Consider the following 11,449-nt stretch of genomic DNA (forward strand, 5'->3'; position numbering starts at 1 on the left):
CATGGCCACAAGTTTTCAATATAAATGAAGGCTATATTCGAAAGCTGTAAATATACAAAACTGAATGTAACAATTTTGAAGTTCCTGGTAATAGGCATTCTAATTGCAAGGCTATTGCTACTCAATAGTCACATCACAAGCCATGCTAGAATGAATTAAAGTGACATTTATGCTCTTTGCTGGCAAAACGGGTTGTAATTTTCCCAATTCCTTGCTTATCCATTTAGTGACTTCTTCTGGCACATGAAAGTGCTTACATAAGCTACTCCCGCGACATTGAAAAGAAAGTGGATGCTAAAGAAGATGATGATGAAGAAGATGTAGGTGACTTCCCTCCATATGTTTTGACAGAATTTGGGAATTCACTTCTTGATGAGAAACATGTGAACTTGTTTCTCTGTTGTGTAGATTTCACTGGAGACCCTGCTAGTGAGCTTTCTTCCGTATCAGAGCAGGTATGCATTGTTAAATGTCCATCCAAATAATCTACAATTGGTGAATCTGGTACATTCACTTTATATAGATCAGAAGCAGCAAGGCCAGATTCACTAGTCCACTCAGTAGCACGTCCTCTGCCATTTGTTGTGCTGATATTCTCAGGTTCTGATGCCCATGAAGCACTTTGGCTACGAGGACTCCAAGGAGCATCCAGTTCATATCTTTGGTCCCTTTCAGCTCTCTACCATAGAAAAATTGACAATTTGTCAGGCTCTCCTCAGCATGCTTTGAATCTCTAGTCTCAACTGGTTCTTATTAGCAAAACAGATCTCACCCTAGAGTGAAAGATGTACCTTTTCCTGACTATACCTTTTCTGCCTCGTATGGAAATTCCATGGAGTCCACTGGGCAAGCAAGGGCCTTCAACTGCTTACTAAGAACAAGTATGGTTTCCTGGCACTCTGCAAGCTTCCATGCAGTTGCAGCTATGTCCTTTTCCTGAAATTACAGTTAAGTACAAGTTACTCCACTGCTATAGGACTTTAACAAACATTATTGCAAGTGTCTAGGCAGAACAGACTGACAAGGGAAGGCTGTAAAACCAACACCTCTTAATAGTTTATGTTAGGAACTGAAAACAGTGCCGGAACTATTATACATTAGTATAACCATAAACTTTCCTTCTGTAGAAAATCAGAACACTAGATGAGATTGAAAATTTATGAAAAAGTAGAGAATGCTCTGTATTGCATGAAAGGGTTCCTCATTTTCAGATTAAGCTTATCATCTGCACTAAAGAAATATGGTCACCTCTCCACTGACCTATAAATGAATGAACCTCGTTAGCCTGCATAAGATCAATGAAAATTTTCATTGGCATCATTGATTTCCATTTTACGATGTTTTAATTTTAGAATGATGATCCCTTTTACAGATTGAACTAAGTCTCAAGGTTGTCAGGGATGTTTGTATGAGAATCAATATCAGGTTATTGTCTAATTTTATCCTTTATTTAGATAGTTTCCACTGGATGAAGGGAAGTATCATTTGCGGTTGTGCACTTAATAGTCCAAAGTTAAACTATATTGTGTTTTCAAACCTTTTCAGATCTACTTTTTTTTTTTTCTAACTGAGTTGGACAAACAAAGCATCCATCCAACAGACATTCACACAATATATTTTCCTTAAAATCTCATAGGAAAGATGGAATGTTGAGTATCAATGTAACTCTGAATGAGCAATGCTGTCAGAAGCTTTCCATGTGACTGTACTGGTATCCACTCCTCATAGCTCAATAAATTGTGAAACAAAAGGGTAAAATGTGTAATGAAAAATTTCAATGCGCATCTGAAGTAAAAAAATAAGAAAAGAAATTGCTCAAAGTGAACAATGATTTCTTCAGCACTTATAGGTGGTTAATATTAAATAGTAAATACCTGTCTCTTCCTTATATCCTCCTCCAGAATTGCATGTTTGGAATATTCAAAATCGTGTTCCTTTCTGTGTGATCATGGAGAAATACAACTAGGATTAGAACAGATACTCCAGAAGAAAAACCACCTAAGGACATACTAAACGTGTGGGAAGGATCCTTATAGTGCTTCACATATCTTTCCAAATAAACATAAGCCTGCAATGAAAATGAGTTTACAACAATGCAGTATTTAAGAGAATAACTATAGCCAGTAATGTCTTTCCAAAACTCTCGTATCGGATACATTTCTCACACATAAATTGAATTCTAGCAATCTGATGAGGTTTCATGATATGTGAGATGGATGAAGATACTCAAGGCTTTTCTTCATTTTGTTTTCTGGCAGGATTAGAGCCTCAATTTTAGAAAACTTATTAAGAGAGACTAATAATTTTCTCCTTTGGGATTCCCGCTGATACACTGAATTTTGGATATAACTACATTCAGACATAAAAAAAATGTAGTAATCTGTTTTAAGGACTCCTATACCTTGATCCCTGATTATTGCATTTATTTTATTTCCTTTTTTTGATATATATATATATATATATATCCACACTGTTGGAACTTGCTCTTAAAACATATTTCTTTTGTTGCATAGAATACCTCGAATTGTTCTCCAATGTAATAAAACATATCGCAAAATATTGTATTGGACTCATCTTCAAATGAGACATGTCAAGAATTAAATAATTTGTTCCTGCATATCACTAATATTCTGAGGCAGTGATCTATTCATAATACGTCCTCCATGCAGACTTCACATTGCACAAAAAATTATCCATAACCATTTTTTTTCCTAAACATCATATGGTCTATTTCATGCCTCAATCAATATCACCAATAATCACCACAGGAGTAGAGTCCATTCTTGAAATGATGAAAGTGGGTAGCATCTTTCACTATGATTCCATGGCTAACAATCTTGGAGATAAACTTAGTATCAATGTGGCAGTCCCCACACATGCGAAGATTTTTTCAAGATCTAGATACATGCTCCTGAAGTTGTTTTAATGAACCCAAAAGCAATACCCAACACCTCACTGTAGTGGCTAAGAGAGTTTTCTTTCTATTCATTTTCAATATCATGTAGAACAAAACCTCTATTGGGTACATATCCTGCATCCCTCGTCTGGTTAGACAACCTCTCCAACATTTTATATATTTCTTCTGCCTGGGAGTGTGAGTTATCTAAAATGAATTCATGCACAGTGTTATTTACATCAGTCCAGTTTTGCCCAAGCTCCTTTTTTAAACCATAGTCTGTCATCATTTTTCTGACCCTTGCTACATCTTCAGGCATGTTAGCTGCAACATAGATGTTTGAAAGTGATACATATATAGCAAAGTCACGAGGTTTCAACTCAAGAGGATATTATACTTGATATTTCCATATATTCGATAGGCCCTAAGTAAACTCTCCCACACTAAAATTCTTGGTTCAAATGGCATTTTCTGAATATGTACTTTTCCTCAGTCAAGTGCATTGCATGATTTATAAATTAAGACCTATATGATATCCTAAAGTGTGACTTGAATAGCTCCCTTAATTCCACAAGGACAGACTATACCGAAAGAAACATTCGAAGGTAAAGAAGGTAAAGACTTTGCTGTTTCAGAAAAAAGCTACATAGTTGTTTCACATTTTCTTTTACGCCTGTGCCCATCATTTTTTTTAATGGATAAAAACCACCAAAAGCCATGATTAATTAAAACTACTCAGATGCAAAACAAAGCATACCTCCCAAAGTTCATATCTATAGCTTCTTGCATGTACCTAGTTGGTTTTTAGGCTACTGAAATAACTGGGCTTCAACAGTCCCTCCTAACATAATACACTCCTGCTAAGATTAATAGGAAGCTCACTTTGAAGTCGAGCGTTAAAGCTCTCCAAACCCATTAACAGTTTGCATACTCTGAGCAAGAAAAGTGATACCCTGACATTTGCAACACGGAAAACCTTCAGAAGCAAAGTTTCTTAAAAATTGAACCATCTGATTTCATAGCTGACAGCTTACACACAGCTCAAATTCAGCCAGTGTAGTCTGCAAAATTTACATAAGATTTGGGCATTCTACATTGCCAGTGTAATTTTCTGATAGTAATAATAAAACTTTAGTGTTTTCAAATGGGGACAAACTTTATTTTGAGGATGCATATTTAACCTTCAGAAGAGAAGTTTCTTAAAATTTGAACCCTCTGATTTCATAGATGACAGCTTACACACTTCTAAAATTCAGCCAGTGTAGTCTGCAAAATTTACATAAGATTTGGGCGTTCTACATTGCCTATGTAATCTTCTGACAGTAATAATAAAACTTCATTTTGTTTTCAAACGGGGATAAATTTTATTTTGAGGATGCATCTTTAAGGTAGGTATGAATCATTCATTAAAAAAATGAAACACGTTCATCAGTCTATCCTTGTTGGAAATTTCTGGTAATTTCAAACATAAATTAACTAAACACAGAGCAATGCTCTGTTTTTCTCCTCAGGATCTTTTGCACAGGGAAGCCCCAAAAAAAATTCTGAGTAAAGCAGAGTTTCTCAGCTAAAATAAACTTATATTAATTTATAAACTCCCTGATACAATTTTCTTCCTCTGCTAGAGGGATTCACCAAGAACTTTCACCAAAACAAAATACTATCTCTCTTTTACAAATGATTTTTACACTGTTGTGTAAAATCTTCATTCACATTTACTGTTGTAAAAGGAGCTTTTACATTTACTGCTGTAGAATAAATTTACATGGATTTACTGCTGTAAAAGAAATCCTTCACATTCACCCCTGTGTGAAATTTTCATTACATTTAAGAGGCTGATCATTCACATTACATATTCAATTAAAAAAAATACATTTGCGCTAGCACCATACATTTCATTTCAATGCATTTCAATGCATATGCTTTACAATTTTTGTTCGCACTGCTGTGCTCTCCTGGTTTGTTATTTGCTGCAGCTAAAACTCACCTTCATCCCCGTGTGCTTTTCCAAGTTACAAAGTCAACACTTCAAAACAAAACATATCACTTATGATACCTTACCCATACTTCCGTAAATTTAAAAAACAATAAAATTAAAAACGTTTACCAACTTTTACCTATGACTATGATAGTGCATTAAATATATTAAATAAAAAACGACGGTAAAAACAAAACTAATGTTCTGGCAGGTTGAATAAGATCTTTGTTCGTTGACCTTATCGGACGCAATTCGCACACCAACCTCACACAAGCCAAACGACTTTTAACGTCTGCGGAGTTGGTGGTTTCGGAGTTGTACACTGGACGCGTGGCAGTAACGGATTGTGTCAGAGGCCCTCTGACGAAAACAACCTTTTGCGAATGGTGGTGCGGGGAAGTCTGGGTGGTTTTGCCAAACCACGCTGCAGTAAATGCGGTTGAAATTAATATTTCAACACTCCCCTTTAATTTCAACTGCTGGGTTATCAGTCATACCCAAACATTTCCTCAAAAATTCAAAGCTTTTCTGATCCAATGGCTTTGTCAAAATGTCTGCTACCTGTTCTTGAGTCTTGCAATGTTCTAAGATAATTTCTCCATTGTTCACCAATTCTCTGATGTAGTGAAACCTTGTATCAATGTGTTTCATTCTCTTATGAAACACTGAATTCTTTGACAATGCAATAGCTGAGCTATTGTCACAAAAAATCACTGTTGCTTTTGCCTGCTCTTGGCCTAAGCTCCTCAACATTCTTCTCATCCAAACTGCTTGACATGCTGCTGATGTTGCTGCCACATATTCAGCCTCTGCTGTAGACAATGCTACAATGGACTGCTTCTTAGAAGCCCATGAAATGGCTCCTCAACCCATGTGAAAAACATAACCGGATGTGCTTTTCCGATCATCTACACTTCCAGCCCAATCACTATCAGTGTATCCAACCAAATCTGAATGTTCTGAGACATTATATAAAATTCCAAACATTTTGGTACCTTTGACATACCTCAGAATCCTTTTTGATGCCTGCCAATGTGCTTCCTTTGGCCTCTCCATGAATCTGGAAATTAAACTAACAACAAACATTATGTCAGGCCTAGTTGCAGTCAAATACATTAGGCTGCCAGCTATACTCTTGTACAAACTAGGATCAAAATCCTTGCTGTTGTCCTCTCTGCTGAGTTTTAATCCCATTACTGTGGGAGTGATCGTTGCTTTGCATTCTTGCATGTTAAATCTGCCCAACTCTTGATTTAGATATTTTTCCTGTGAAATAAAAATTCCATTTTCATTTTGATCTACTTCTATTCCTAAGAAGTATCTCAAGAAACCCATGTCAGTCATTTCAAATTCCTCTTTCATGACTGATTTAAAATTCTCAATGAGCTGATCATCATTACCTGTGAAAATAACATCATCAACATATAAGACGACAATTAAAATTTTACCATCTTTTTCTTTGATGTAGACGGTGGGTTCTCCTTCACTCTTGTCAAATTCATTATCCAATAGATAGGAATCTATCCTGTTGTACCATGCTCTTGGTGCTTGCTTCAGCCCATAAAGAGCTTTCTTCAATCGGCACACTTTGTGCTCTTTACCTTTCTTCTCATAGCCTAGAGGTTGCTCAATGTAAACCTCTTCCATCAACACTCCATTTAGGAATGCTGACTTCACGTCCATTTGGTAAACTTTCCACTTGTTTTGTGCTGCTATAGACAACACTGCTCTCACGGTTTCCATTCTTGCAACCGGTGCGAAAGTCTCCTCATAATGTCTCCCATACTGCTGCTTGTATCCCTTGACAACCAGCGTTGCCTTGTGCCTTTCTATCCTGCCTTCAGCATTGCACTTGGTCTTGTAGACCCATTTAACTCCTATGACCTCTTTACCTTTTGGTAGCTCTACCAAATCCCATGTTTTGTTTCTCTCTATGGCATTTATCTCGTCATCCATAGCTTCTATCCATTTCTTATCCTTAATTGCATCTTCAAAATGAATAGGGTCATCAACATGACAATACAAGGCAAACAATGAATTCATTCCTTCATCATAAATATCACTTAAGTTTCTGAATTTCTTACCTCTTTCATTCGGTGTGAAAGTGCTTGAAGATGCATTTGAATTTCCTCCTTGTGATGTGCTTGGAGAAGCACTTTCATTTATCCTTAATGGTGTTCCTTTCTGTCCTTGTGTTGGTGCTGCTGTTTGGGGATGTATTTCAGCCATCTCCTCATCATCTTCATCATGAGACAAACAGTTTTTAACATTCACTGTTTTCTCTATGCTTCCATCCCAAGCTTCCTCTTCAATGAACTGAACGTCTCTGCTGACAAAAAACTTCTTGGTAGATGGGATATACAACCTGTAAGCTTTGGATTCCTCACTGTATCCAATGAAAATACATTTCTCCCCTTTGCTGTCCAACTTCCTCCTTAGTTGATCTGGAATGTGTGCATAGGCCACACATCCAAAAACTTTCAAGTGGGTGACACCTTGCTTTCTCCCACTCCATGCTTCTCCCGACACTTTGTTCAACACTGCTTTTGTAGGACACTTGTTCAAAATATAAGCTGCACAATTTATAGCTTCAGCACAATAATCATTTGGAAAATGCTTTGCCTTCAGCATGCTCCTCGCCATATCCATGATGGTCCTGTTCTTCCTTTCAGCAACTCCATTTTGCTGTGGGGTGTACCTAGCTGTAAACTGTTTGTGAATTCCATTTTCTCTACAAAATCATAGGAATTCCTTGGAGATATACTCACCTCCTCTGTCAGTTCTCAAAACTTTTATATGCAGCCCGCTTTGGTTTTCCACAAGTGCCTTGAAATTCCGGAATTTTTCGAACACTTCGCTTTTGTTTTTAAGAAAATATACCCAAGTTTTTCTTGTAAAATCATCAATGAATGTTAGAAAATATTGGCTGCCTACAAGTGATGGAGTTTGCATCGGTCCACATAAATCTGAGTGGATAATCTCTAAGGGTGCCTTTGCCCTTATGCTTTTACCTGATGGAAAACTTTCTCTATGTTGTTTCCCCAAAATGCAACCTTCAAAAAGGCTGTCCGGTTTCTCTATCAATGGTAATCCTCTTACCATTCCTTTTCTTCTTAACAAGTTTAGCCCTCCAAAGTTGAGATGTCCAAATCTCAAGTGCCACAACCAATTTTCATCCTTTGGCACGCTTTGGAAAGCCTCTTGGGTGACTGCTGCAATTTCTCCTTTGTTTTTCAAATCTGCCCTTATTCTAAGAGGGAACATCCTGTTCCTTGTCATCTTCACTTCAGCAATGCATCGTTTGCTTGGTGCTATATCCATGATGGTGCACACATCATTCACAAAGAAAACATTGTAACCTTTTTGAACAAGTTGTCCAATACTCAAGAGGTTACATCTCATTCCAGGGACATAGTAGACATCTGCTATGGTTTTCCTTTCTCCTTGCTTTGTAAATATTTTTACCTCTCCTTTTCCCATAACAGAAATTTTGCTATCAGTTCCTAGTGTGACTTCTAATTTCATATTTTTATCTAGGGCAGAAAAGAGAGCTATGTTTCCTGTCATATGGTTACTGCAACCTGAGTCTAAAAACCATATGTCCTCACTGTTTGTTCCAGCCATGTTACAAGCTAACAACACATTATCTTGGCTGATGTTTTCTCTAGTGACATTTTCATTTTGTCTATTACTCAAATCATGTCGCTTCTTCCTACATTCACTGGCATAATGCCCATATTTTTTACAATAATAGCATTGGACATTGGATTTTTCATACCTTTGTCCTTGAGCATGATGTTGTCCTCTTTGTTGGCTGCTGCCTTGGCCTTGGTTCTGATTTGGATTACTACTTCTTCCTTGAGAATTTCCTAGACTGTTCCTTCCACCTCTGTTCTGGCTTCTGCCTCTTCCTCTCTTGTTTCCTCTGCCTTGATCTCTTCCTCTTCCAAAGGACATCTGGGTCTTGAAGGCTTGCTCTAGAGATGAGTTTTCATTTCTACTCAACCTCTGCTCATGTGTTATCAGTGATGCATGTAGCTCATCAACTGAAAAATTTGAGAGATCCTTTGTCTCTTCTATGGTGGTGACAATCACATCAAACTTTGAGGGTAGGACCCTCAACAGTTTCTCCACAATCCTCCTTTCTTCAAGGGTTTCTCCATGAGTCCTCATCTGTGTAACCAAACCAATCACATGTGTGAAGAATGAGTCAATGGTGTCTGACTCCTTCATGCTCAGATTCTCAAAATCTCTCCTCAGCAATTGTAGTTTTGCTGTCTTTACTTTCTCCATGCCTTGATAGGCTGTTTTGAGGGTTTTCCATGCTTCATTGGATGTCTTAGCTACTGCTATCCTTGGAAACACACTCTGGTCCACTGCTTGATACAACAATACAATGGCTTTTGCATCCTTCTTCCTATTGCTCTTCAGTAGATCTCTCTCTGCCTGAGTTAAGTTGTTAAATTGATTTTCATCTGCTGGTTCTTCAAACCCATATTCAACTAATTCCCATAAATCTTGAGAGATAAATAAAGCTCTCATGGTTATTGACCAGTAGTCATAGTTCTTCCCATTAAACTGTGGGAACTGGGTGTTAAACATACCCATGCTAGTGCTGGTGCTAGCCATTCCTTGCATCCTCAACTATGCTTCAATTTCTTGACTGTGTATTTTAAAACAACTGACTGTTTCTTCAGCAACACAAAAAAAACTTTGTGAAATACCTGAATCCTTTGTTGACTGAGTCTTCACTTTGCTAGAGAGGATTTACTGCTGCAACAAAAGGAACCTTCCTTCAGCTTCTTTACACCTTCAAAGAGCCTGGATCTGCTCTGATACCACTGTTGGAAATTTCTAGTAATTTCAAACATAAATTAACTGAACACAGAGCAATGCTCTGTTTTTCTCCTCAGGATCTTTTGCACAGGGAAGCCCCAAAAAAAATTCTGAGTAAAGCAGAGTTTCTCAGCTAAAATAAACTTATATTAATTTATAAACTCCCTGATAAAATTTTCTTCCTCTGCTAGAGGGATTCACCAAGAACTTTCACCAAAACAAAATACTATCTCTCTTTTACAAATGATTTTTACACTGCTGTGTAAAATCTTCATTCACATCTATTGCTGTAAAAGGAGCTTTACATTTACTGCTGTAGAATAAATTTACATGGATTTACTGCTGTAAAAGAAATCCTTCCCATTCACCCCTGTGTAAAATTTTCATTACATTTAAGAGGTTGATCATTCACATTACATATTCAATTAAAAAAAATACATTTGCGCTAGCACCATACATTTCATTTCAATGCATTTCAATGCATATGCTTTACAATTTTTGTTCGCACTGCTGTGCTCTCCTGGTTTGTTATTTGCTGCAGCTAAAACTCACCTTCATCCCCGTGTGCTTTTCCAAGTTACAAAGTCAACACTTTAAAACAAAACATATCACTTACGATACCTTACCCATACTTCCGTAAATTTAAAAAACAATAAAATTAAAAACGTTTACCAACTTTTACCTATGACTATGACAGTGCATTAAATATATTAAATAAAAAACGACGGTAAAAACAAAACTAATGTTCTGGCAGGTTGAATAAGGTCTTTGTCCGTTGACCTGATCGGACGCAATTCGCACACCAACTTCACACAAGCCAAACGACTTTTAACGTCCAGGGAGTTGGTGGTTTCAGAGTTGTACACTAGATGCGTGGCAGCAACGGATTGTGTCGGAGGCCCTTTGACGAAAACAACCTTTTGCGAATGGTGGTGCGGGGAAGTCTGGGTGGTTTTGCCAAACCACGTTGTAGTAAATGTGGTTGAAATTAATATTTCAACAATCCTTGACCCCACAAATAGAAAAAACAGGGAAAGAAGAGAGCCAGAACAAAACAGAAAAGATGCAGCAAGAACAGAAGAAAATGAACAGAAGAAAGGCAGTAAGAAAAAAAGAAAATGAACAGAGGAAAGCCAATAAGAACAGAAGAAATTGCATCTAGACAGAAGGTTCCCAACAACTCTAGGGAACAATATTATTATTCTTTATAGTGATACAATCATCCAATCTTGTTCATGGGTTCAAAAAAGACAAGATAGAGGGACTGGAAGATAGAGGAAATGGAATTGGTTCTACATACATGGAGATTCTGTCATTTGCACTATACACTGCACAATGGCAAAGCCAACTTAATCTTGAAAAAATCCCAATACTAAACTGATAACATGCTCCACCATAAAATCAATGCCGACTGAACGATTGTTTTATCTGGTTTTCTGATATCTAGCATATGCCAAAACACAGTCCTCATAAGCCACCACATTTTCCTGTGATGAGAAAATGTCATCCAAAAGCATAGCAGTCATATTGGCTCTTCCAACCAAATTTACATACCCTTGAAGTATTATGTAAGGAGAAGCTTTCTTTCTGAAAAACAAATCTTTCTACTTAGTCTGTTCCAAGGAATGCACAATAGAATCTAAATTCTCAATCGTGTGAACATTCTCCATTACCTTCTTCCCAAGCACATAGCTCTTCTGAATAAGATGTGTAAGCAGTACATTTTCTGGGAATGGATT

At 37.2% G+C, this 11,449-nt stretch overlaps 1 long non-coding RNA gene across 1 annotated transcript; it reads right to left on the reverse strand.

The window, feature by feature from the left end:
• Positions 1-458: 458 nt before the first annotated feature.
• LOC149266831 (uncharacterized) lies at positions 459-1,321 on the reverse strand. The gene is made up of 2 exons (XR_016253031.1): positions 808-1,321; positions 459-679 (listed from the first exon to the last, which is right to left on the reverse strand). It is a non-coding gene; the product is annotated as an uncharacterized LOC149266831 (long non-coding RNA).
• Between the last annotated feature and the right edge of the window lie 10,128 nt (positions 1,322-11,449).

The sequence above is a fragment of the Pinus tabuliformis genome, chromosome 6 (assembly GCF_031772625.1).
Source record: "Pinus tabuliformis cultivar Carrire ecotype Pingquan chromosome 6, CPIR1, whole genome shotgun sequence".
NCBI lineage: Eukaryota > Viridiplantae > Streptophyta > Pinopsida > Pinales > Pinaceae > Pinus > Pinus tabuliformis.